This window comes from Trematomus bernacchii, unplaced genomic scaffold (assembly GCF_902827165.1).
Source record: "Trematomus bernacchii unplaced genomic scaffold, fTreBer1.1, whole genome shotgun sequence".
In the NCBI taxonomy this organism is placed as follows: domain Eukaryota; kingdom Metazoa; phylum Chordata; class Actinopteri; order Perciformes; family Nototheniidae; genus Trematomus; species Trematomus bernacchii.
In genome coordinates this window covers 155,166-183,054 of record NW_022987672.1, presented here as the reverse complement: position 1 = coordinate 183,054, position 27,889 = coordinate 155,166, and the positions used below count along the sequence as shown (strand labels likewise).

General features: G+C 42.8%; 1 protein-coding gene and 2 long non-coding RNA genes across 10 annotated transcripts in view; 1 reads left to right on the top strand and 2 right to left on the bottom strand.

The window, feature by feature from the left end:
- Positions 1 to 27,889, top strand: part of LOC117487475 (NLR family CARD domain-containing protein 3-like) — a 189,413-nt gene that overhangs the window by 10,553 nt on the left and 150,971 nt on the right. The gene's annotated exons all lie outside the window — the stretch shown is intronic.
- LOC117487482 lies at positions 3,993 to 5,930 on the bottom strand. Its single transcript, XR_004556369.1, has 2 exons — positions 5,790 to 5,930; positions 3,993 to 5,090 (listed from the first exon to the last, which is right to left on the bottom strand). It is a non-coding gene; the product is annotated as an uncharacterized LOC117487482 (long non-coding RNA).
- On the bottom strand, positions 19,025 to 21,306 carry LOC117487483. Its single transcript, XR_004556370.1, has 3 exons — positions 21,269 to 21,306; positions 20,790 to 20,833; positions 19,025 to 19,263 (listed from the first exon to the last, which is right to left on the bottom strand). It is a non-coding gene; the product is annotated as an uncharacterized LOC117487483 (long non-coding RNA).

The window sequence follows — 27,889 nt, the reverse complement described above, 5'->3', positions numbered from 1 at the left end:
GGGAGGAGAGCTGCCTAAGACCCTGACTGAGATGTACATCCACTTCCTGGTGGTTCAGTCCAAAGTGAAGAACATCAAGTATCATGGAGGAGCTGAGACGGATCCACACTGGAGTCCAGAGAGCAGGAAGATGATGGAGTCTCTGGGGAAACTGGCTTTTGAGCAGCTGCAGAAAGGCAACCTGATCTTCTATGAGTCCGACCTGACAGAGTGTGGCATCGATATCAGAGCAGCCTCAGTGTACTCAGGAGTGTTCACACAGGTCTTTAGAGAGGAGAGAGGACTGTACCAGGACAAGGTGTTCTGCTTCGTCCATCTGAGCGTTCAGGAGTTTCTGGCTGCTCTTCATGTCCATCTGACCTTCATCAACTCTGGAGTCAACCTGCTGGCAGAAGAACCAACAACCTCCCAGAAGTCTGAAGTCAAACCTGAACTAACAGATCTCTACCAGAGTGCTGTGGACCAGGCCTTACAGAGTCCAAACGGACACCTGGACTTGTTCCTGCGCTTCCTCCTGGGTCTTTCACTGGAGACCAATCAGAAACTCCTACGAGGCCTGCTGACACAGACAGGAAGTGGCTTAGAGATCAATCAGGAAACAGTCCAGTCATGGATCAACTGTAAAATAGTCCAGTACATCAATAAGAAGATGGATGAGGATCTGTCTGCTGAGAGAAGCATCAACCTGTTCCACTGTCTGAATGAACTGAATGATCGTTATCTAGTGGAGGAGATCCAACAGTACCTGAGTTCAGGAAGTCTCTCCATATATAATCTGTCTCCTGCTCAGTGGTCAGCTCTGGTCTTCATCTTACTCTCATCAGGAAAAGATCTAGACGTGTTTGACCTGAAGAAATACTTTGCTTCAGAGGAGGCTCTTCTGAGGCTGCTGCCAGTGGTCAAAGCCTCCAACAAAGCTCTGTAAGTACAGAGATCATTTGATTTAGAGAATCGGTTATTAACACACTGCTGTCTTCTGAATAACTGTTGTCCTCGTCGTCTCTTCAGGCTGAGTGGGTGTAACCTGTCAGAGAGAAGCTGTGAAGCTCTGTCCTCAGTCCTCAGCTCCCAGTCCTCTAGTCTGAGAGATCTGGACCTGAGTAACAACGACCTGCAGGATTCAGGAGTGAAGCTGCTGTCCGCTGGACTGGAGAGTCCACACTGTGAACTGAAGACTCTCAGGTTGGTGTAAAGCTGTTTAAAAATGTTGACCATCTCAATTATATGTTTCTTCATATACTACTTATTGAATGGACATGTTATTGAATGATTTCAGGCTGAGTGGTTGTAACCTGTCAGAGAGAAGCTGTGAAGCTCTGTCCTCAGTGCTCAGCTCCCAGTCCTCTAGTCTGAGAGAGCTGGACCTGAGTAACAACGACCTGCAGGATTCAGGAGTGAAGCTGCTGTCTGCTGGACTGGAGAGTCCACACTGTGAACTGAAGACTCTCAGGTCAGAGACCAATACAGTTTGACTTAGCCAACAATCAGCCCTGCTGTGTGGTGTGGGAATACCATCATCAAAAACATAATTGAAGTGAAACGAGACACAATATATTTGTCACAATTCACAAAATGTTAATTAGCACACACTTCTATAAAGCGTCTATAAAGAGCTTCATTTTTATTGATTTGGCAGAAGCGTTTGACCTCCAGCTCTCATTTGGGTAGTCATTTGGTGCTAAGGCTCTCTGCCTGGAAACGATGGATTGACTGAGTTTTTGCTATCTGCTAACTATCTCAGGGTCTCGTTAACGAGTGAGGGTCAAATGAGGCGTTAGATGGACAGCCAGTTTGTTGCAGAGTCAGTAGTGATGCAGGCGTTGCACAGGACCGTTAGAGAGAGGAAGCTGAGCTGGAGGCAAAGCTCTCTATTTACCAGTCCGTCTGTGATCAACCCTTACTCACCATCATCAGCTTTAGGTAGACACTGAAAGGATGACATCACAGATACAAGCAGTTTAAATGAGCGTCAGATTAAAGCTTCTTCTGTAGGCTAACTGGACCCTCAGATTATCTGACGGCTTGTTTGTGTGTCTGCAGGCTGTCAGGCTGTCTGATCACAGAGGAAGGCTGTGATGCTCTGGCCTCAGCTTTAAACCCCTCCCATCTGAGAGAGCTGGACATGAGCTACAATCATCCAGGAGACTCAGGGGGGAGGCTGTTGTCTGCTGGACTGGACACGCTCAGGTATGGAGAGGCACTCAGTCTGATAGAGGAGGTAGAAACTGGCTCCTATGACCTGAAACAACCAGAGCTGATAGACCCTGACTCTTCACACTGTCTGCCATCAGCTGTAAGCATCAAACACAACTGAGAGGAAACCCCCCCTCAGTGGGTCAATGTTCATCGTGGAACGACCAACAGAAACAGAGTGGGGGGGTTTTAATGTTCACCCAGATTTAGCACAGGAAGTGACATCATGAATAAATAAACTGATTCATTTCCAGATGTTTTTAATTTGAGTCCTAGCAAACAGCCAATGTTCAACGAACCTTCTCTTGAATGAAAATAAGGATTTATAAGTTTCACTGTTGGGAGTAACGAGGGGACTGTGCGGCAGAGTTTCAGTTTCAGTTTCTTTCGCCGGTCAAGATGTCCATTAAAGTTTAAATCTTCCGGACAAATTAGAAAAGTGCCGGTCAAAGGTCTTCTTTGTTATTTATTGAGCTTTAAAACAAATGAATAACGACTCTATATAATAAAACACGGAGGACGGAGATCTCTTTTTCTCCCCCTCTTCTGACAGCCCAGCAGCTGATCAGAGCACGTCTCCCCTCTCCTGCAGGGGGGCGTGGTCAGCAGAATCAAACCCGTAGACAGCAAACAGCACATAGAGCGAAATGAGGCATGGCTAAAATGCATGATCTGTTTGGTATTTTGAAAACAGAAACGTATAAATATACCTTATATAGGTATGGCTCTACAATATATCATTTACATATAGCATGATAGGTCCACTTTAAAGACTAACTGACCCCCCCTCTGCTTTCAGCCTGGAGCCTGCTGCAGTCCGGTTCTTGAGGCCAGGAGGTGTCAGGAAGTGTAAGTGTGTTTTTAATCATGAACATCTTCACACTGGGACATCACAGGTACTTTAGTAACCTTTAATACCTGCTGTGTCTCTCATCAGATTCCTGTGGACTCACACTGGACTCAAACACAGTGAACAGAGGACTCAAACTGTCTAACAACAACAGGAAGGTGAGACGTGTGAGAGAGGAGCAGAAATATCCTGATCATCCAGAGAGGTTTGACTCCTTGCCTCAGCTGATGTGCAGAGAAGCTCTGACTGGTCGCTGTTACTGGGAGGTCAAGTGGAGAGTAGGGGTTAATATATCAGTGACTTACAGAGGAATCAGCAGAGGAGGCGGAGGGGACTGTGGGTTTGGAGGGAATGATCAGTCCTGGAGTCTGATGTGCGCTGATAGAGGTTACACTGTCTTTCAAAATAACAGAGACATCCCCATCTTCATCTCCTCCTCCTCCTCCTCTTCCTCTTCCTCTTCCTCCTCCTCCTCCTCCTCCTCCTCCTCCTCCTCCTCCTCCTCCTCCTCCTCTCGTAGAGTAGCAGTGTATCTGGATCATCCTGCTGGCTCTCTCTCCTTCTACAGAGTCTCCTCTGACACACTGATCCACATCCACACCTTCAGAGCCACATTCACTGAACCTCTCTATGCTGGGTTTGGGTTTGGGTTTGGGTTATGGTTACCTGGTGCCTCAGTGTCTCTGTGTGATACATCCCCCCCCCCCCCTCCCAAAAAAAGAGAGGGGCTGATAATAAAAGTGTAAAGCTAAGATTTCTGAGATTATCTGAAAAAAAAATTCTGTATGTTAATTTCAATTTTAAATAAATCTAAATGTTGATATTTCAGAAAAATAAAGGGTTTGCAGAAAGAAGTCAGAATTGTAAGATTTTAAGAAAAAACTCAAAACAAAAGTCAGTCTTTGCAAAGATGAAACTCAGAAAGAGGTTGAATAACAACAGGAAGTCCTTTCTGATTTATTTCCACACGGAGGCTTTTATTCTGAAACTGCAGGAAAATGTACATTTATCCCAAAGTCTTCCCACCATCTGTAGTTTGTGAACACGTGACATCACTTCAGTTTGAATGGCAGCAGTAAAGGGTTACTGAGGCTCGTTAAGAACAGGTCATAGTGACGAGTTCAATCACTTCTGCAGAATATAATACATGATGTCTACAAACTAACATATAATAACGTCTGAAGTGCAAACGTGAACATAAAGTGCAAACCACAGCGTGCATGCATTTGAGCTCAATGACCGGCTTCCCTGTGAATATTTAAAATATAACGTGGCCCTACACAGCAGAGTCTGAGCGGCACAGTGTGCAGCTTTTATTTTAATGCTGGCTTTTTACTCTCATGCAAACATGGTCATTACTTTTTAAGAAGGGTCAGATTCGATGAGCCTTATTTGCATTTAGGAAACTAATCTTCCCTAAACAGCACGATGATGTTTGAATGAACACGGCTGCTTGTGGGGTGAATGTAAACCTCTGATCTGGGTTAGATGGGTTTATTAACAGACCAATCACATGATGATTGTCTCATCATTAACACTCATGTACTTTCAATGTAAGCAGCTGATCTAATTAATAAAGTCTGTGTTTTGAGTTGGACTCGTGGCCTGTCTTTGTCTCAGTTTGATGGTTTATTTATATATACTTTTAATTTCTAAGTACAATACCTTGTCTTTCTATGCTGCTGCAACGCAAACATTTCCCAAATTGGGATCTATAAAGTACTTCTTATCTTATCTTATCTTAACGCGAGGGGAGAATCCTCTTGTTTGGTCTGAAGGTGAGTCTAATCAGACGCCGCTGCCCCCCCCCCCGGCCGTACAGCAGGAACCCCCCCGCGGTGCGAAGCTCCTCCAGATCCAGGTTGGACAGGAAGCTCCTCTGAAGCTCCGCCTCCACCGTGCACCCTCCCGGCCCGCTGCACCCCCCCAGCAGCACCACGGCCGACTGACACAGCAGCCAATCAGAGAGCTTCCTCAGGTCGGATAGAGCCCGCCCCCCCCACAGGCTCAGGTGAAGCATGTTAGCGGCGACACGAGCGCTGGGCCGCTGCAGAAGAGAGTAAAAAAACAGGTGGTTAATGAACAACCTGTTTTAATATCTGTTGGGAGAATCCTGAATGTCCTCTTCCAACATGAGAGCAACATGATAACAAAGGTATCCCAACTGTAGCTGTGTTCATGACAGGATGTATGATTACCTAGAAGAGCATCAGGACTGTTTGAGGCATATGATAGCTATGTGATTAACATGATGATTCTATGGAGATAGCCATATGACAAGCATGATCATTTCTGACGTGGAGCTAATCTGAAATAAACATTGAATACTGCTTTCTATTCCTCCATCTTGTGACTGTGTAACTCCCTCTCTTGGATATCAGCATGTGAAGGACACTGTTCAGGAACTAGTTGATGCTCTGTATGTGATGACTACTTCCATTCTGGAGAGGATCACAGATACATGGATCCTGAGATTGAAGCTCAAGCCGGGGACCAGTGAGAGTTTTAGAATTCTCCTGATGAGATCTATTTTTTTTGTATTATTATTTTTTTAAAGCTACAGACCCAGAATCAGCACTTTAGTAACAGCTGGAATAGAGGGTTTGAGGCTAGAATGATCTGTTTGGTAATTTGAGCAAAACACTTCATAGACATGTTTTTTATATATTTGTATATATCTGAGACCCATAATTCTGCCTAAAAGTAGTATGATAGGAGACCTTTAATATATATCTGTGTATATCACCTTGCTGGGGCTCCTCCTGAGCAGCAGCTGAATCACCAGCTGCACGTCAGCAGGTGCAGTGGGGGGGGGAGGTGGCAGCTGCGTCTCCTCTTAGCTCCGGCTCTGCAGCCCCCCCGCTCCGTAGAAAGGGTTTTGCTCCCCGAAGATTTCGTAGGCGACGGCGCCGACCGCCCAGCCGTCCGCCTTCCTGTAGTCGATCACCGAAGCCCGGCCCGGGGAGGCACTGGACACCTGGGGGGGGGGGGGGCAGAGAGCGGTTATAGACAACAGGGTCAGGGTTCACTGTGTAACTCTGATTATAAGTCTTTATTATATTTCTGTATATTTATATTGTGGGTTATATATAGATATAGATATTTATTTAAAAGGTCTCCTATCATGCTAAATGCACTTTTTTATGTCTTTTCTACATAAATATGTGTCCCCGGTGTGTCCCCGGTGTGTCAGGAGACTCTCAAAGTGTCAGGAGATAAACCCTCTCTCTTTCCCTCCGTACCCACATCTCTAAAAACGGGGGAACAACGGAGCTGATCCAGATTTGCTGCGTCATGACGTAACATCTGAAATGTGGGTGGGCTTTAGACCCACGGCAACATGTGGTAAACACGCAAGAGAAAAAGCATTTGAGCTCCATACGTTTCAGAAATAATCCTTGATGTGGTTTTGAACATGATATGGCGTTTCATCACGGCTGAGAATCTCTCGGTAGAATTCTGAGAAGGCACAAGCTCCCTTTTTTTAAAGCTACTGACCCAGAATCATCTCTTTAGTACAGTGTTTCTCAAAGTGGGGGGCGCAGAGGCATGACAGTTGTTTTTTTGAAAAGAGAATTGTTATGACGTCGGCATGACCGGCGGTAGTTACACTTAGATACCTTAGAAACCTACGAGGGCGCTGTAGGACACAGGTGTGTAATGTACATTTTGAGGATGGAAGGGCGGCGTCAGGGGGGCGCTAGGGGGTGCTGCAGCTCCCCCCAGGATAGCCATAGCACCCCCAAGAAATGTATGTCTTTTTATTTTTATGTGTGAAATTCATAATTTGAAAAATGATTGATTCTAAAATAATATGCTACAGTACAAGTACGTCTGTGTCTCTGTGTTTCATTCAAGCTCGGCTCTGTGTGTGTGTGGAACGAGCCATGTTGTGTGCGTGTGCGAGCGAGACAGAGAGAGAGAGCGCGCACCGGTACCGAAGATTGTTGTTGTTAGCATCTGGTGCTAGCTAGTTACGCTAATGGATATAAGGAGCTTTTTCAACAACAAGGTGGAAGAGAACTCTCGCCTGTCAGACTGAGAGGCTCAGATAACCTCAGCTCAGTGAGGTTATCTGAGCCTCTCAGTGTTTAGATTACCCACTGAGATTAGTTATCTGTCTCAAAAGGTTTGGTCATGATTTATGTAAACAATTATTTCCAAGGCACACGTTTATATGATCATTATAGTTATAAAAAAATAAGAGAATACATGAAAAACAGTTATGAAATACATGACAGTAAAACAAGAATACAGTTTGAAAGGGGAGTGATTTGTAAAATATCCATAAAGAAAAAGAAAATCTGTTTCCAGTTCTGTTTCATATGGGTGTTGAGAGATGTATCCATAGATCTCTTCATGTTGCTCTCAAAGTGCACCAGATTGATGCTTTTAACTTCAATATTTAAAAAAAAATCTTGCCCCCGGACCCCTAGAGGATGTGAGGACCCCCCTATAGGAGGTGAGGACCCCCCTAGAGGAGGCGAGGAGGACCCCCCTAGAGGATGTTAGGTCCACCCCCCACTTATAAAAATAGCACTTTACCCCTGCCTATATGCCGTGAGCTGATTATCGAGCCTTCATTGTAACAGTCGCGGGTACACTGTGTGTGTGCGTGGGGAGTGATTTTTGAATTTAATGCTCACGTTCATATTGATGTATTTTAATACATGTTAACTGGGCCCATTACGTGACTATTTGTGTTGGGGGGCCCGACTTTTTTTTTTTTCTCCAAAGGGGGGCCTGACGGAAAAAGTTTGAGAACCACTGCTTTAGTAACAGCTGAAAGAGAGGGGGATGAGGCTAGAATGATCTGTTTGGTATTTTGAGCAAAACACTTCAGAGACATGTTTTGTATATATCTGAGACCTATGATATATGCCTACAAATATTATAATAGGAGACCTTTAAAGAGTTACTGAAACTCACCTCGGGGGCCATGAGGCAGGCGTTGCCCCCCCGGCTCACCCACATGCTGTTGAAGGGAAGCTGCAGACTGCAGTCGCTCTGATACAGACAGCATCTCTGACCTGAGTCCAGCTCCAGCAGGATGTTGTCAGTCTTCAGGTCCCGGTGAGCGACCCCCTCGCTGCAGAGGTGCTGCACGCCCTCCAGCAGCTGCAGCAGCATCAGGACTCGCTGCCTGCGGCTCGGCTGGTTCCCAGACAGGAACTGACGCAGAGTCCCGGGGTAACTGCAGCACAGGGGGGGAATAGCACTTAAAGGTCTCCTATTATACTATTTTTAGGCATATATTATAGGTCTCAGATATAGCACATACCAACTATGTGCAATATGTGCAATATATATATATATGCCGTTAATAACTGTGCAATATATACCTGGCTGCTAACTCTTCAGAACTGTTACAGGATATGTTTTGTGTAAATTGTGTAACGTGGAGACCGTAAAATTGAGAGCGGAACACGAGAAAATTGAGCTGGAGAAGGAGAAATTGAGACTCCAAATTATAATCCTTAATAATTAAATAATCACTGAAGAAGACACTGTGTTCACCATTCTGTAATCATATCTGTTGTACTTGTTTTTTATCTCAATTTCATGTTAATAGTTCTCCAAAATGTTGTTATTTAATGTTCTTGTGTGTGTTCTTTGAATAAAATAGACCTAATGAAAATATGTGGTCACAATGGGAGCTTATTGAAATGCAATTGCAAAAAAACAGCGTTCATATTACAAATATATAGGTCTATAGGTTGTTTATTATATGATTGCGGGTAAGTCGTCCACCGATATCTTCACGGATGCCAGCAGGAGCCACAGGGTTCTCATCCGCCTCCAGTACCAAGTCTCCTTGCATCGGAAGGGGGATTCTCTTTTTCACACAGATGTTGTGCAGCACCGCAGTGGCAGCAATGATCACGCAGACGCGCTCAGGGTGCATTCGCATTTCACTGTGGAGGCAGTGAAACCTACAAAAAAAAGCAAAAAACAATTTAGCCTATATCTACATTAAAAGGCTGGCCTTTTATATATTATAAAAATGACTTACTAACCTACGTTTGAGCACTCCAATGCAGCGCTCTACAATGTTCCTCGTTTGCGTATGCTTCTCATTATAGCGGCGCTCTTGTGCAGTTCTCTCTGCGATGACAGGTGTCATTAGCCATCGCTTCAGAGGGTATCCACTGTCTCCGAGAAGAAGACCATTAATTCTCCCTGCCTCAAATTCCCGTTGAAGGGCGCTCTCTCTCAGGATGCGAGCATCATGGGTCGACCCAGGCCATCTTGCAACGAGGTCGACAATGCCCATGTCCGAGTTGCAAACAATTTGGACATTTATTGAGTGGTAACCCTTTCTGTTAACATACAAATACTCATGTTCAGAGGGGGCCTGAATGCGAACATGAGTACCGTCGATGCATCCGACAATACCAGGTATACCTGATTTTAACAAAAAATCTTGCCTGGATTTCGCTGATTCTTCTTGTGTGGGTAGGTGAATATAGTTCCTAAGGCGGCGCTGGAGGGCCAATGAAACTTGTCTTATAGCCCGACATGCAGTTGTGCGATGAACATTAATCATGTCTCCCACAGTATTTTGAAAGGCCCCGTTCGCGTAGAATCTGAGCGCTATCAGCACCTGCAAGGTTGGGGAGAGCGCAGCGTTTCGGTTTGATCCGTGCTGGAGTTGAGGGGAGATCTCCTCGATTAAATCAAAAAGGGCTTGTCTGTCGAAACGAAACCTCTCTATCAGTTCACTGTCTGAATAGATGTCCAGTGGGTTTGTTCGATCACGGACGACTCTTTCTCTTCTTAATGCCCTTTCATTGTTAAACCTGTAAACAAGACGCCCTGCCATCGTTAATATCCTTCTTGCCTGTTTTACGTTACTATGGATACTAGTCTGTCTTTCCGATTTACGCCTGCTCCATACTAGGCGTAAAAGTTACACCCGGGCGCAACGCATACAGGGCTTAAGTCTAAGTGGTGCACTAGTCATAACTTTAGTTTGGTCTTAACCTTCGGTTCTACGTCGGACGTAGAGTTACGACCAGCTTACGCCCAGCTGGTGCACTCCACTCCTGGCTGATTAAATCCAACAGGCCTTCAATACAAAAATTAAGAAAAACTTGTCGTCGTTGATAAACTGTACAATGACTTGTTGGGAGGCGTGTGGTGCAGTGGTCTGGTGCGTTGGTGTTCGGATCAGGGGAGCACAGGTTCAAACCCCACTGCAGTCAGGATGTCGTTGTGTCCCTGGGCAAGACACTTCACCCCAAATTGCCTACACCTGGGACAGTTAATTTTGTATTATTGTGATTATATATATATGCCACTGTTATTAATACTGACACCTAACTTTGCACTAAGGTGTGTCTGCTGCTGAGCCTACCTATTATTATATATATATATATATATATATATATATATATATATATATATATTGCCACTGTTATTATATTGTTTTGATACTACTGACACTTATTGATCTGCTGCTGATAAATAAAAGAGAACCTACATGCACAGCACTAGCATCATGATTGTCTTTGTTTAAACCAGCAGCAGTGCAGCGGTACACAGACTAACCTGTGTGTGTGTAACGTAGTTCTTCAGGTGTGTATGCTAAACATGTATGTATTTATCACAGTAAAGATGGTATACAAAAGCTTTTTAAAGAGCTTCCAACCTCATCCCATTGTCTTTAACACACATTTAACATAATAATATACTCATATTAATATACAAATATACAGTATGAGTACTGTTTTGATACTGACATTTAATCTTTGCACTAAGGTGTGTCTGCACTATTGTAATTGTGTCTGTTGACTGTGGTAAATAAAAGAGAGAACCAAATGCACTGTACAAAAGATCAGCTTTATTGTCAATTTACAATTTCCATGCTGTTCAGATGCCTCAAGGGCTGTGCGCGTGTCTTGCCCCGCGGCGATTTCTTTAGGTTGCGTCTCCCCAACGTTGCTTCCAGGCGAATACAGAGGAGTTGAAAAGAGCCCTTGGACATTCGGAAATCTTTGATCCACTGCACATTAGTGTACGTTGGCACCACCTTCTCCCACCAGGCCGATGTTCTATTGTTCACCCAGAGAGAGCGCGGGACACGACGCGTTCCGTAGTATTCGCATATCTGGAACACATACAAAGACACAAATACCATTGCTGTTCTTTGGGCGTGATAACGGTCCTCAGCTGTCCTACGGCGAAACATATCCATAGCGTGTGGTTTTCGTCGTCCAATCCTTTTGTTAAGGTTTCTTAACCGCCTTCGCCTCCGACTCAGCATTTCTATTGCATTTGAATGGTCGATCTGTATTTGTATTTGTGGCTGAGTTATTGGCTTAAATAACTCAGTTACGAAGCTGTATAACACAACTACGGTGGCCCGGAAATGCAAGACACCACAGCATTTCACAAAACACAACAGCATTTCACAAAACACAACAGCATTTCACAAAACACCGCAGCATTTCAGAAAACGCTACAGCATTTCAGAAAACGCAACAGCATTTCAGAAAACACCACAGCATTTCAGAAAACGCCGCAGCATTTCAGAAAACACAACAGCATTTCACAAAACACAACAGCATTTCCAGAGATGGGGTCGTTACTAAAAAAAAGTAATATATTACATATTACATATTACTTTAAAAAAAAGTAATATATTACACTACTTCGTTACTCTCTACATAAAGTAACTCGTTACTTTACTCGTCACTTTACTCGTTACTTTACTCGCAGGGCCGGCCCGCCCCTCCCTACAGGCAGATCACGCAGACTGCTAAAGTTTCAAATGTTCTCTTTAGTTCAGTTTCCATTGTCGCATAAGACTGATCCAGATAGCTCTGACTATGGCTGTCCTCTGTCTCCTGCTATCTGTATTTTGCGCAGTATATCTCTGAACGATGCGATGGTGATTCCACTGTGCAAATGGGCAACATTACCTCTACTATGAAGGATGCTACAAGCCTGTCCATCTCTGCTTTGGTTACCGGTCCTCCAAATTCTAATTTGTGCGCACTCACAACATCCTCACTCTGGGTTCGGGGGTCCTTAGCTATTAGCTTCACCTTAGCATGTGTTCTTTGCAGGTGTTTGTTGAGGTTTGACGTGGTGTTTACAGCAGTGGATAACAGCTTCTGGCCTGGACACAGTTTGCACCTCACCGTTACATTCCTGTCTATTCTTCGGACGAACTCAAAATAATGGGCATACCTCCACCCCTCGAAAGTTATCGCTGACTCAGCCATGTTTATGCAGCACTGCACGTGGAGATGTGGAACGCGCAAATCGCGCAGATTACGTACATATAAACCTGCGGCGGAAACCCCTCTTGTCTGTCAGTGTGATTATGACTGATTTTATAAAAGTAACGAAGTAACGCGTGTCGGGGCAATGTTAGTAACTGTAGTGTGATTACTGAATTATAAAAGTAACGCGTCCGTTACCGACAAAAGTAATATTATTACAGTAACGCGTTACTTTGTAACGCGTTACTGTAATAATATTACTTTTACAATCTTAAAATATTACTTTTAAGATTGGTTGTTTTTGCTGCCAGTCAAGAAATGACGCTTCGTGATTGGTCAGCACCCGAGCGCAACATGTCCCATCACATCAACCGTTAGCTGTTAGCACACACTCAGAGCTCACAGCTCCTCATATCTGTTCAGAAACTGGACAAAAGTTAAACAAGTACAAACCACAGACTGTCTATGTCATGGCGAATACAGTCGCTGCTTTATTTATGTCTGTATGACGTTGTTGTGAGTGTGGACGGAGCAGCTACAGGTTAGTTTAGCCTGATGGATCCGATTCCATTCAGAAAACACGCATTTTAAAAGCTTTTCGCCTGCCGTCTTGTCTGCAGACTTGTCAAAGCATTAATTCATGGTTTTTACTAACCGGTATCAGTATGTAGTTACTTCGGCATCACTTTGAAACGTGTATTACAATTAAATCACGGTCAATATGTTCATTTTGTTGTAGTTGGTATCTCCCATAGGATTTACATGGAGATACGCCCCGCCCCCTCTCCAGCGCGTCTTGTTTGAATGACAGGAGCAAACAGCTGACAGCCGCCGTGAAACTCGAGCGATTAGAGCGATGCGAATATTGGGTAGTCTACCATAGTATTTACATGGAGATAAGCCCCTTAAAAACCATGAATTAATAAAGCATTAATTCATGTTTTTTTCGCATCGCTCATCGCTCGAGTTTCACCGCAGCTGTCAGTGTTTACTCCTGTCATTCAAACAAGACGTGCTGGAGAGGGGGCGGATCGATCAGGCTAAACTAACCTGTAGCTGCTCCGTCCACACTCACAACAGCGTCATACAGACATAAATAAAGCAGCGACTGTATTCGCCATGACATAGACAGTCTGTGGTTTGTACTTGTTTAACTTTTGTCCAGTTTCTGAACAGATATGAGGAGCTGTGAGCTCTGAGTGTGTGCCAACAGCTAACGGTTGATGTGTTAGGACATGTTGCGCTGTCAGGTGCTGACCAATCACGAAGCGTCATTTCTTGACTGGCAGCAAAAACAACCAATCACAGCAGTGCTTCTCTGGCTGGCTCTGTCCAATCACAAACAAGAAGTGTTCTCCCTAAAGGAATACCCTTTCCGTCCAATGTGAAATGCTGTGGCGTTTTCTGAAATGCTGTTGTGTTTTCTGAAATGCTGTTGTGTTTTCTGAAATGCTGTTGTGTTTTCTGAAATGCTGTTGTGTTTTCTGAAATGCTGTGGCGTTTTCTGAAATGCTGTGGCGTTTTCTGAAATGCTGTTGTGTTTTCTGAAATGCTGTTGTGTTTTCTGAAATGCTGTTGTGTTTTCTGAAATGCTGTGGTGTTTTGTGAAATGCTGTGGTGTCTTGCACTTCCGGGCCACCGTACACAACCACCAAAACGTCAACTCCATACTTCTTCTTCTCTCGGTTTTTTGGCGAATTGCAACTTTAAGGTGCATACCGCCACCTACTGTACTCGCCGTGAAGTTGTTTGCGGCCTGCCAGTAAACCCAAAGCAGAAGAAGAAGAAGTGACGTCAGCGGCTCATTTGCCTAATCCACCCCCAGGAACTCATTTTGGTGTGAACGCGATCTGCTTTAGTTCATCAGAACTAAAAGAGCTCTCATGAACTAAAGTTCTCATGAACGATTGTGGGAAAAGTACTTGGTGTGAACGCCCCTATTGTCATGTGTACAGAGCTACAGTGTAGATCTGACAATGAAAATCTGAGGTCACAGGCTCCTCCAACAGAGCAACACAATAAAGCAGATACAATAGTGCAAGTAAATACAAATACAATATAATATAATAGAAATAGTGCAGAATAGTCTATAGTAATTGGAATATTAATATATATAAGTTGCAAACAGATGAATGTTTATGGATGTTCTTCACAGAGTTCAGGTGTTTAACAGTGTCATGGCCTGTGGGGTGAAACTGTCTGAGTCTGGTGGATTTAGTCCTGATTTCATGACATGAATTCAATATATTTCAGTGGAGGAGAATTCCTTTATGAATAAAGCAGGTGACTTTACATTGTAAATGGCCGTACCTCTTCATGACGAGGAACAGCGTGCGGTTGTTTCCCAGCCCGCCGGGGTTCAGGCTGCTTTTACACGGGAACGTTTGCGTTTATGCACAGTATGCGTTTTCAAAAAAGTATTCCGTTCACATGCATTCGTTTCATTTAACGTGTCTGTTCAAACGAGACCGCTGGAAACGCTGTAGTACATATGCCGGGACTGTAAGTGGCGCTGTAACTTCCGCCACAAAATACACCAAAAGCTACCCTTCTGTTTATGCCCCGCGGTGGATTTAGCAACATGTAGTAGTTCATGTAATTCTCCATGTCCACTTGTTGCTGATGGATGTGGTAGAGGAGCTGTAGATTTTGCACTAACATCTGTAGCATGGTCAGTAGCAGTAGCACTAGCAGTAGCTACTGACAGTAGCTACTGGCCATGCTACAGCAGTGAGCAGCAGAGGCGGGGAGAGGTGGGGCTATCGTTATTTTTTCAGGAAATATTCGTATAGAGGCGATTACACAGACTCGTTTGACCCCCCAGAGAGTTTCGTTTGCAAATCTATCCACCTTGGGACCCGTTATCGTTTGTGGGGTCCGTTTCTATCGGCCTCGTGTAAATAATAGGGCTATACGTAAGAGAAACTATGCAGATACAAGCCATTTCGTTCTCGTGTAAATGTGGCCTCAGACTGGCGGGCAGGACGTCGGGGTATTCCTCCCTCGCCCCGGGGGAGCAGCGGCACCTGAGAGAGAGAGAGAAATTGACTGGTCTTATAAATCTCTTTATCAGTTATCTGCAAACCCTTAAAGCTCTTTACAGACTACGAGTCATTCACCCATTCACACCTCATTCATGCAGAGCAGCACCACTTGCTCTAGGGAAACACACACACACACACACACACACACACACACACACACACACACACACACACACACACACACACACACACACACACACACACACACACACACACACACACACACACACACACACACACCTGTGCTCAGTGAGGGCAGTACAAACTGATAAACTGGGTCAAAGTTATGGGCCCAGGAAAATATTTCCCCAACAAGTATCTTGCCCAAGGCCACATCGACATGTTGCCTGAGGGGCTGGGATCGAACCAGCAACCTTCTGGTTTAAAGACGATCACACTCAATGGTGTTCAGGCCTTCAGAGGGGGGAGAGACACTCACTCACACACACTCACACACACTCACACACTTAAACACACTCACACACACTCAACTCACACACACAGCGGGAGTGTAACTCTCACCCGTCCAGAGGCTCCTCCCCCTCCAGCTTCAGGGCCAATCGGCCGGCAGGAACCAGCTCCTGAGACATCGAGCTCAGGATCGCCTCGCTGGAAGACCCCGCCTGAAACACAGCCACTTTCCAACACAAGACAATTCAAAGTGCTTTACAAAAATGAAAGACATTAAGAGCATAATAATAATAATACATTTCATTTATATAGCGCTTCATCTGCCAAGACAAATCTCGAAGCGCTTCACAACAAAGGACACTGATAACATTTGAGAGATTAAACAAATAATAATAATAAAAAATAAATAAAAATAAAATATAAAATATAAAATATAAAATATAAAATATAAATAAATAAATAAAAATAAGAGTCGGAGATAGCGATAAAAATGGCAGTACTCCAGGTGTACCATGCTCAAAAGTTTATTGGAAGGCCTGCCGAAAGAAGAGGGTCTTAAGGCCGGTTTTGAAGACCTCGGTGGAAGGGGCAGATCTCAGCTGATCTGGGAGGGAGTTCCAGAGGCGCGGGGCGAATGAGCAGAAGTCTCCCATTGTTCGGAGACGTGTGCGGGGGATGTAAAGAAGAGGAGCGTGGCTGGAGCGGAGGGAGCGGGTAGATGTCTGGGTACGGATGAGGTCACAGAGGTATTTTGGGCTTTGTCCATTCAGGGCTTTGTAAGTGAGGAGCAGAACCTTAAACTGGATCCTGTAGTGGACTGGGAGCCAGTGTAGTTGGGCAAGTATGGGGGTTATGTGTGCGGACCTTTTTGCACCGGTGAGAACTCTGGCTGTACTGTTCTGGACAAGTTGCAGGCGGTTGATGGATTTGGCTGGGAGACCGGAGAGGAGTGCATTGCAATAGTCTAGACTTGAGAAGACGAGTGCATGAACCAGTTTTTTGGTGTCATCAGTTGAGAGTGAGGGCTTCAGTCGGGAAATATTTTTCAGGTGAAAGAAGGAGGTCTTGGTGATGTGTTTGATGTGGGCCTGGAAAGACAGAGTGGGGTCAAACCTTACTTTCAGGTTGGTGACAACAGAGGAGAGAGAAATGAGCTGACCATCAAGGGAGGGGCTGATGTTGGCGGCCTTGGCAAGCTGGTCGGTGGTGCCTATCAGGATTGCCTCCGTCTTGCTGCTGTTGAGCTGGAGGTAGTTGGTGGTCATTCAGGAGCGGATGTCTTCCAGGCAGGTGTATTCAACTAATCCATGTAATAAACAGTTTTTAACGGTATATATATATTGCACATATTGCACATAGTTGGTATTTAACAACAAGGGGTGTTATAGTCTGTGTTGTTGTGTGGGGGGTCTACTAGGGGTCGTGGTGGTTATTTATGCGGCTTTCACACCAGCGCTTTTCCCTTTCTAGCTCCTAGCTAGAGCTTTTCTGGTTCAGCTCCGGTTTCCCTTTTCAGCTCCCGCTCTGTTCACACCGCCCAGCTGCCGCTGCTGCGTCATGACGTCACTGTTTACATCGCTGATTTTCTCCCCAACGGAGCTCACAAGAACAACGGGGGGGGGACTGCGTCGGGTCGATGATCGTGTTGCTTTTAATCATACGAAGCCAGATTAAATTAAATAACGACTTCTCCAACCTTATACTTTTCTCCAGAGTGCCGTGGTTCATTGTTTATTAATGTGTTTCAGCGGCATGTACCGACCGCTGCAGTGCTGGCTGCTCTTCCACGGGAGTTTATTCTCCCGTTAGCTCCGGGTTAGCTCACACGGCTCTAAAGTATTCACTGTCTGACTGTCACACAAGCAGCTGATACATATCCCCAGTTCCCCTTAAGTGAATGTGTGTCAGTCTGAATTGACGCTGTTTGGCATCACAACGCTGTTATGAAAGTTTCTCTGGTATAACATGGGTGATGTTAGCATAGCAACCGAAGCTAAACTGACTACTTGCTAAGCCGTTTTCTACAGGCACATTTTACCGGCATATTTTTCATTATGATTCTACTTGTGATAGTCGGACATGACAACCTGTGCAGCCCATGTATTGATTCCATCCGATAGCTGCTATAATAACAAACAAAACGTCTGCCTGCTCTCCACAATGATCAATAACAGCGAACGGATGGTCAAAGTAAGGTACAAATAAACAGAATCACACAAAGCCTGGTTAGTGTTGCCTGACTTTATAAAATGTGTTTTTTTTTTTATAAGTGTGTGGTTGCCTTCAAGTCACTTTGCTCAGCGCTACTGCTTGTAGGCAGGCATGACGAGACTCTTCAGTCGACCCATGTTCAGGGATTTGGGTTTAGTTTCCTGCACGCCTCGACGTAAGAGACGCCGCGTCATAGCTCCGAAGCTCTTGTCTCTAGACCGACAATTTTTTGGAGCTGGAAGTGAACCGCATTCCGGAGCTATGAGGCGGCGCCGCTGCGGTGTGAACAGGAAAAACCGGCGCTTTTCCAGCTCCAGCTCCGAGCCGGAGATGGAAAAGCGCCGGTGTGAAAGGGGCAATAGTCTGACCGCTGTAGGAAGGAAGGACCTGCGGTATCTCTCTAATGTGTAGGTGGTCCAATACTTTTGTCTATATTGTGTATAATTGAGTATCATCCGCATAACAGTGAAAATGTCCCGAGTGATTCCTTATTGCCTAAAGGAAGCGTATATAATGTGAACACAATAGGTCCAAGCTCTGAGCCCTTATGCTTTGCTGCGGCAAAACTGGCTGGATCAAATCAAACAGAACTCTAAACACATTTTCAGCTCTGCACACAATCTGCAATTCAACTCTGCACTTTCTAAAACACTGCACACGGTTCTCTGAGTAACACACAGAGATCTGACATATTCACCTGTCAGCCATTTTCAACACACTGCCATTAAACATGCTACACATATGAGCCAATGAACAGATACACATGCCAGCTTACCGTTAACGCCTGGCTGCTTTACTGCTGACTCAGCAATCAGGATATAAGTACAACAAATTTGATATTCATTTTAAAAATGTGTTTATTTATTACAGAGCTGAGAAAATAATATTTAGTCTTAAAGCTACATGAAAAAAAAAATCAAATATCCTGTTTATGAAATACACAAGAAAAGAAAGAAGATTGAAGTCGTTGATTCATGAGAAAAGCACTCGGATAGAAAGTCAGAAACATTTGATTAAAATAAATGTAAATAACATGTCCAAAGAAAGTATTCAGAGTAATTCTTATTACAGTTTTATATTTGTTTTATATATTTCACAAATGATCTGCTTTGACTGCAGCTTGAGAAACTTCTGGATTCAGTCTGAAAGCATCCTTTTTTAACTTTCAACATGATCTTTAATAATGTTGTAGTGTAGTTTAACTCTGAGAGGTCGACTGGTTGGACTCCTCACTGGGACTCTGGTTCTGGAGCAGCTTGCAGGGTCCAGGAGTTCTTGGAGAGAAGGAGCGCTTCCTGCCGCAGGACTCGGGGGATGGGAGTTCCTGAACATGGAGAAACAGCTTCAGTTATTATGCTCCAAACATCTGGAACAAAGTCACAGAAAGAATGTGTCTGCAGCTCAGAGAGTCCTGCTGGGAACCCACACATGTTGAGGAGCCCAAAGTGTGATGAGAGGAATGTACAGTACGGGTCCCCAGCACATAGAAGCTGCCGGATGCTAACCTGCATATGTTGGGAGAGCTCTACAGATCAGGAGAGGAACTAAGTACATTTACTCAAGCACTGTACTTAAGTACAATGTTGAGGTACTTGTACTTTACCTGAGTATTTCCATTTTAGGCTACTTTGTACTTCTACTCCACTACAGTTCAGAGGTAAATGGTGTACTTTTACTCCACTACATGTATTTAATACCTTTAGTTACTTTACAGATGTGGATGAATGATGTGAAATATAATCAAGTGTTAAATCAGACTTTAGTTCCACCTGGAGTAAATCCACAAGCTACCCTGCAGTATACAAAGTCATTCAAACTAGCTGCACCTTTACCAGCTTTGAGAACACTTTCATGATCAATCATTATAAAACATATCATATTATTCTGAAATGGACCAATCTGCACAATGACTACTTTTACTGTCGCTACTTTCACTATATTTTGATGAGAATACTATTATACTTTTACTTGAGGAACATTTTGAATGCAGGACTTTTACTGTAACAGAGTATTCCTACACTCTGGTACTTCTACTTTTACTCAAGTACAAGATCTGAGTACTTCTACTTTTACTCAAGTACAAGATCTGAGTACTTCTACTTTGACTCAAGTACAAGATCTGAGTACTTCTACTTTTACTCAAGTACCAGATCTGAGTACTTCTACTTTTACTCAAGTACCAGATCTGAGTACTTCTACTTTTACTCAAGTACAAGATCTGAGTATTTCTACTTTTACTCAAGTACAAGATCTCAGTACTTCTACTTTTACTCAAGTACAGATCTGAGTACTTCTACTGTTACTAAAGTACAAGATCTGAGTCATTCTACTTTTACTGAAGTACAAGATCTGAGTACTTCTACCTTTACTCAAGTACAGATCTGAGTACTTCTACTGTTACTAAAGTACAAGACCTGAGTACTTCTACTTTTACTCAAGTAAAAAATCTGAATACTTCTACTTTTACTCAAGTACAAGATCTGAGTACTGATATTTTTACTGGAGTACAAGATCGGAGTACTTCTACTTTTACTCAAGTACAAGATCTGAGTACTTCTACTTTTACTCAAGTACAAGATCTGAGTACTTCTACTTTTACTCAAGTATATTTTGATGATAATCCTGTAACAGACTGGTTATAATGTTGATGTTTTCATGTGTTTTTTTCTTCAGAGTTTATTTACATTTTACAGAGTGTCAGTGAACGCGTCACTGTTTTGATAGACAGTTGTTGTGAAGAGAAACAGCCAAAATGATGAAGAGAGAGAAACAAGAGTGTTGTTTTCCTCTGAGGACATGCTCCATGAAAGAGTTTCATATCTTGATGAATGGAGGATATTCAGTACTCACAGTTCTTCTGGATCTTGGCTATGATCGTCACATTATCTCTGATCCTGTAGGGATGAACACAATCCAACAGTTATGGATCCAGTTTAAAATAAGTGTTTGTTCCTTGAGTCAGCTTCAGAGTCCTGACTGATCTCATGCTTTACATCCCATCATATCTTCTCTGCAAACACTACGACTGACTGCCACAGCTCTCAGCTGCATGACAGGAAGTAACAGTCATTAGTCAAGGAGCTAAAAACATCCCATCAAAAACAGACTACCTTTTCCACTCTTCTGTCAAATCCCATATGTCTGGTGGAAAGTTGATTACTTACTAAATGTGGCATTGCATTTTCAGCTGGCCTTCTATAGTTGATGGAAGAATGAAAGAGCCTGCAGTCAGTGGGTAACATCACTGATCTGTTGTGATTCCCCAGTGAGAGAAACACCTCCCTGTGTTTAATACAATACTGCTGAACCAGCAGAGACCCCTTACTGACCTGAGGGTCTCCAGTCTGCAGTCTGGACTCTCCAGAAGATCTCTCAGCAGCTTCTCTCCTGAATCCTGCAGAGCGTTGTCACTCAGGTCCAGATCTCTCAGATGGATGTTGGACTTCAGAGCTGAGGCCAGAGCAGAACAGCTGATCTCTGACAAACTGCAGCCCCTCAGACTGAATAAAGAAAACATGATGAGGATAAAAATCAGTTTATAATCCAATCAGATGTTACTCAACATTTAACCTGTTAAGCACCAAGCCTGTTTTTCATGTTTCAGGCTCGAAAATGACATGCCCAAAACAAATGACTACAACTTAACTTCTAAAAGGGTTATATGAATAATTTATTTTATCAAAGCAAGGTTACATCTGTGAGTTGGATGTAGAAGTGTCAGAATCAATATAAATGTTTTTTATTTTAAAGAAAATTCAGATTTTACATAGTAAAAAACTGTAAATTATAGTGTCCGTCCAAAAATTATTTTTTACAGATAGTGAAAACTACCCTTGGATGATGGGTTAGTAGACTAAAAGCTTTAGGAATCCAAAGTACAACATATAATAAGTACCCTGTATCAAGATTGATGCAAAACAAGTGACATTTGACCTTTTTAGAGAGGTTTAGCCAAAACCACCCCACCTCTGAGGTGATTTGGGTGAAAATGTTTTTTTTCCATATCTCTGGCCCCCCTTGGTCGATTTTGATGGTTGACACCTCTTTCTGACCGTTAGAGCCAATAGAATCGAAGGGGGAGGCCCCCACACACACACGTTGTGAAGAGAAAAGGTGGGGGCTGCGCGCATGTACATTTGCAGCAGAGTGGACCTATCTCTAGCTCTGACATTTGGAAACGAAAAAGCAGTTTTATTGCTTATGGATTATCAGAAATCATTTCAAAGAGGACACAGACACATTGGACTAACCTATGGATTAACTGCAGCATCGTTTTTTTATCGTTTTAATGCCATTGAAGACCAGTTTTGACTAAGGTAAGCCATGTTAGCGTTTCTAGCTACCTAGCTCCACATGTTATGATGTACGCTTTTGTTTATAGCGTCGCAAATGTTTATCACTGAGTGTTGAGGTGGGCACCACTAGATTCTGTGTCTCCAGCTGATGCAAAACGAGTGGTTGGCTGTGCATCTAGGATAAGTAATAAGGGAGTTATTGTGAGTTTAGGTGCAGTGATAGGTTACATTTTTCGCTCGTGGCTAATTCAGAGGCTGAGTGTTGGCATTGTGGGGTTTTTTTGGATTTTTTTTTTTAACCTGTTCCACTCTGAGCCTGTTTTTCAGGTCTCAGGCTCGAAAATGACATTCCCAGAACAAATGACCATATCTTCCCTTCTAAAAGGGTTAAATTAATAATCTTTGTTCTCAAAGTAATGATAAACCTGTGAGTTGGATGTAGAAGTGTCAGAATCAATATAAATGTTTTTTATTTTAAAGAAAATTCAGATTTTACATAGTAAAAAACTGTAAATTATAGTGTCCGTCCAAAAATTATTTTTTACAGATAGTGAAAACTACCCTTGGATGATGGGTTAGTAGACTAAAAGCTTTAGGAATCCAAAGTACAACATATAATAAGTACCCTGTATCAAGATTGATGCAAAACAAGTGAAATTTGACCTTTTTATAGAGATTTAGCCAAAAACTGGGCCATCTGGGGTCATTTGGGTGGATTTGACCTATCTCTGGCCCCCCTTGCTCGATTTGGTTGGTTGACATACCCTTGTGACCGTTAGAGCCAATAGAATCGAAGGGGGAGGCTCCCACCCAGACACGTTGTAGAGAAAAAATGTGGTTGCTTCGCGTGTGGAAAACGAAACCAAAGTGGAGGAATGTCTCCTTCTGGAGTTTGGAAACTAAAACGCAGTTGTATTGCTTATGGATTATCAGAAATAATTTCAAAGAAGGCACAGACACATAGGATGAACCTATGGATTAACTGCAGCATCGTTTTTTTATCGTTTTAATGCCATTGAAGACCACTTTTGACCAAGGTAAGCCATATTTACGTGTTTAGCTTCTTAGCTCCACATGTGATGATGTACGCTTTCGTTTAGAGCGTCGCGAATGTTTATCACTGAGTGTTGAGGAGGGCACCGCTAGATTCAGTGTCTCCAGGACACCAAAAAAGAGTGGTTGGTTGTGCATCTAGGATAAGTAATAAGGGAGTTAGAGTGAGTTTAGTTGCCTTAGTATGTTACGTTTTTTTCGCTTGAGGCTAATTCAGAGGCTGAGTGCTAGCAATGTGGGTTTTTTTTGAAAAAAAAAATTAAAAAGATCAGTTAGCTGAGTTTCTTCCCGTTACATGGATATAACACATTCATAGTTTTATTCAATATTAAGATTCCTTAGACGTTGTTTCCTGCAAATGACGCGTTTATCCGCCCGGTACCGGGGGGAAGGTGTGAAACAGGTTAAAAGATCAGTTAGCTGAGTTTGTTCCCGTTACATGGATATAAAACATTCATAGTTTATTAAATATTAAGATTCCTTAGACGTTGTTTCCTGCAAATGACGCGTTTATCCGCCCGGTACCGGGGGGGCCGTGCGTAACAGGTTTAAGTGGACCTATCATGCTATATTATAATAATATAGTGTAGGACCATACCTATATAAGGCATATTTATACTTTTTTTTTTTCAAAATACCAAACAGGTCATGCATTTCAGCCATGCCTCATTTCACTAAATGTTACCCCTGTTTTTGCAAGGGCTGATTCTGTGAGAACAGCACCACCTACAGGCCTGGCATATGTACTACAGCGTCTCCAGCGCTTTCGAACGGCAATGGCCGTGGCTGTCTCCTCCTGATTGGTGGAGTTGGCCCAATAGCCGTAGCGCCACCGTCCTGACGTCAGGACAGTGTTCAAATCTGGATCAGTTTTTATCAGATCCGTTGCAGCCCCTTTTTTAGAGATTTGGGTATGGAGGAAAATAGAGAGGGTTGTGTTTTCTGACACTTGGTGAGTTCCCTGGAACACCAGGGACACATATTCATGTAGAAAAGACGTACAAAAGTGCATTTTGCATGATAGGTCCCCTTTAAAGGACAGAGAACAGAAAAATCTGTCTACTTCAGAAAGTAAACTTTATCATGTAAAACTAAAATGACTACAGATGACCTTTATTCAGATGTTATTGTTTACAAAATATTAAATACATAGATTTACTTTTTACAACTAACATATATGGCAGTTACTTCAAGAAACAGTCAACATTTATGTCTGCAGTTCTTTCTTCTTACTTTTTAAAAATGAAACATGAATATAAGGACATGTACAACTCTATGGATGTAAGTTATTAATGAATATAAATGAGGTTCAATCACAAAGTGAACATGTGAAATCTCCAGCAGTAACAGAGAGTCAGTGAACTGACCTGAGAGTCTCCAGTCTGCAGTCTGGACTCTCCAGAAGATCTCTCAGCAGCTCCACTCCTGAATCCTGCAGATCATTGTCTCTCAGGTCAAGATGTCTCAGATGGATGTTGGACTTCAGAGCTGAGATCAGAGCAGAACAGCTGATCTCTGACAAACTGCAGCTCCTCAGTCTGAATAAAGAAAACATGAGGATAAAACCCTGTTTATAATCCAATCAGATGTTACTCAACATTTAAATGAATCTGAACAGAAAAATCTGTCTACTTCAGAAAGTGAACTTTATCATGTATGTAATAGAAACATATTATACTCACTTACTTACTTTAATAATATCATTGTGTGATTCTTATTTGCTAATGTTTATCTATATTTACTACTTCTCACACTTCTTAGCTAAGCTTGGGGAAAGTCCTTATGAAGAAGATGTGTTGCAGTGTTGTTAGTGACTCTCTATGTGCACCAACAGTATGACCTTCACCTCAGGTGAACTGAGGACTTCTTGATACGGCCTCCCTAACTCCCTAACTCCCAGAATGCTCCTTCATCATCACCAAGCTTCCCCCCTCCCTTTCTCCTCTCTCTGTGTTTAAATATGCAACCCAAACTCTACTCTTCCTCTTCCTCTCTGCAGACTGTATGCTCTCTGTGTGACTGACTGAACTTTCTTCAAGAAATAAAATACCACAAAGAGCTGAATGCTTTGATTCTCTCTCCACATTTGATGAATAAATTCCCACCACAACGTAAAACTAAAATGACTTCAGATGACCTTTATTCAGACGTTATCGTTTACTAAATATTAAATACATAGATTTACTTTTCACAACTAACATCTATTGCAGTTCCTTTAAAGTGGACCTATCATGCTATATTTGAATAATATAGTGTAGGACCATACCTATATAAGGCATATTTATACTTTTTTCTTTTCAAAATACCAAACAGATCATGCATTTTAGCCATGCCTCATTTCGCTCAATTTGCACTTTTTTTTAGCTCTGCTCTGCAAGGGCAGATTCAGTGAGAACAGCACCATCTACAGGCCTGGCATATGTACTACAGCGTCTCCAGCGCTTTCGAACGGCAATGGCCGTGGCTGTGTCCTCCTGATTGGTGGAGTTGGCCCAATAGCCGTAGCGCCACCGTCCTGACGTCAGGACAGTGTTCAAATCTGGATCAGTTTTTATCAGATCCGTTGCAGCCCCTTTTTTAGAGATTTGGGTATGGAGGAAAATAGAGAGGGTTGTGTTTTCTGACACTTGGTGAGTTCCCTGGAACACCGGGGACACATATTCATGTAGAAAAGACGTGCAAAAGTGCATTTTGCATGATAGGTCCCCTTTAAGAAACAGTCAACATGTATGTCTGCAGTTCTTACTTCTTACTCTTAAAAATGAAATATGAATATAAGGACATTTATAACTCTATGGATGTAAGTTATTAACGTAGGGGGCCTGCCCATCCAGGATTTGGGCCCATGAGAAATCAGGGCTGATTAAAAACATTGAATTGTTTTATTATTTATTGGGAATGTTGATACAGCATTCCAACTGATTGTTCTTCTACGGACGAAATTCTTTATTATTATTCCGTCGGGTTATTTTGTCCCTCTTCTTCTCCCACATTCCACATCGCAGAAACTCCGTTCAAACATCAAAACGTTCAGCTCGAGCGGGAATCGATAGCTATTACTTTTCTCATTCATAACTTTCATAATTCCCTAGATATATCCCAGAACTCATCACATTTTTTACATGGAAGTCAATGGAGAAACTCTTCAGACTTGAAAAATCTTCATGCGACTTCAACTGCTAACTGTTCCTTCATACGTTCACTCAGAAACCTCATTCCAACTTTAAAATGTTACACATCTTTCTGACATTATTTATATTAAACAACTTTTAAATCAGATTCAAACTTTTAGAGATATTGAACATTGTTCAGACCTTGGTAGAGAGGCCTTCTTCAGATTCTTCAGGGAAGAGGGAGGGGAGACCAGGTGCATGCTGCGAAAAATTATTGTTACAGTTGATGAAGGGGGTGGGGGGGGGGGTGTCTAAAGTCAAAGATGAATCTTGATTGGGCCACATTTGACCTCGAGTCACCCAAAACAATTCTGCTGGGTCTCCCCAGACCCCAACACCAAATTATACACTTTTTTTACACCTTCAGACTTGGCAAAAATGGTCAAAATCTGTTTTGTAGTGTTTATGTAGCTGTTGTGGAGGATATCAGGAAGCCTTGTTCAGATAAAAAAAACTAGAGCGTAGTTATTATATAATTTTAACTTGAAACGGGTCACGGGAGACCCGAACACAACATAAGGGTTAAGGCCCATTGTAAATGCAACCTGATCTTTCCTCACCGCAGCAGTCGCACACCTTTAGTTAATCTGCCAAAAAAAAACACGATGTCGCTGTAACTCCAATGGACACGGACCGATCGTCCCCCAAACTTCAGATAATGGTTAATGGTCCAGCCCGCAACATGTCTATGTGCCATTAGTGAGTTTTCCTCAAAAGCTGTTGCCATAGCAACGCATCCCTCGCCGTAAAACACGATATTGCTATAACTCCTATGAAAATGGTCAAAAGGTGCTCAAACTTCACGTGTGCTAACAGTCCAGCTGTGAAGACATCTACAGTTTTCAGATTTCTTCAAATGCCGTTGCCATGGCAACACAATGCTCACCATGAAACACGGTTTTCTCATAACTTCAGTGAAAATGCTCCAAACAGCCCAAAACTTCACAGGTTTGGTAACGATGCAGCCATCAACACATCTAAGCGTATTATGGGGTGTCATCAAATGCCGTTGTCATGGCGACAGATCACTCGCCATCAAGTTAGTTCAAGAGTTTGCAGTTCAAATATTCTGCTGCTTTTCCAAGCCTTTTTACTTTCTTTTCTTCTCTTATCACAAATTCAAGCCCCCAGTGTTCATGTATCATTTAAATCTAAATTCTTCACTTTCTTCTTACACATTACATTTCAGCATAGCAGTTCAGCGTCAGCTTTTCAGTATAAAGCATTCCCACTAGCAATTTCTTCAGGAATTGCATTCTCTAGTTATGTTTAGTGTTGTTATTTGTAGGGCTTTGTCCTAATATCTATTTTCGTATTAATCTATGTTGAAAGATTAGTGTAATATAATTTTTTTATTTAGCTATGAAACTCTGAATGAAAGTCTGTGCGATCTTGGAGATTTTAGTTTTCTAGTTCCAGAGGACCTTGG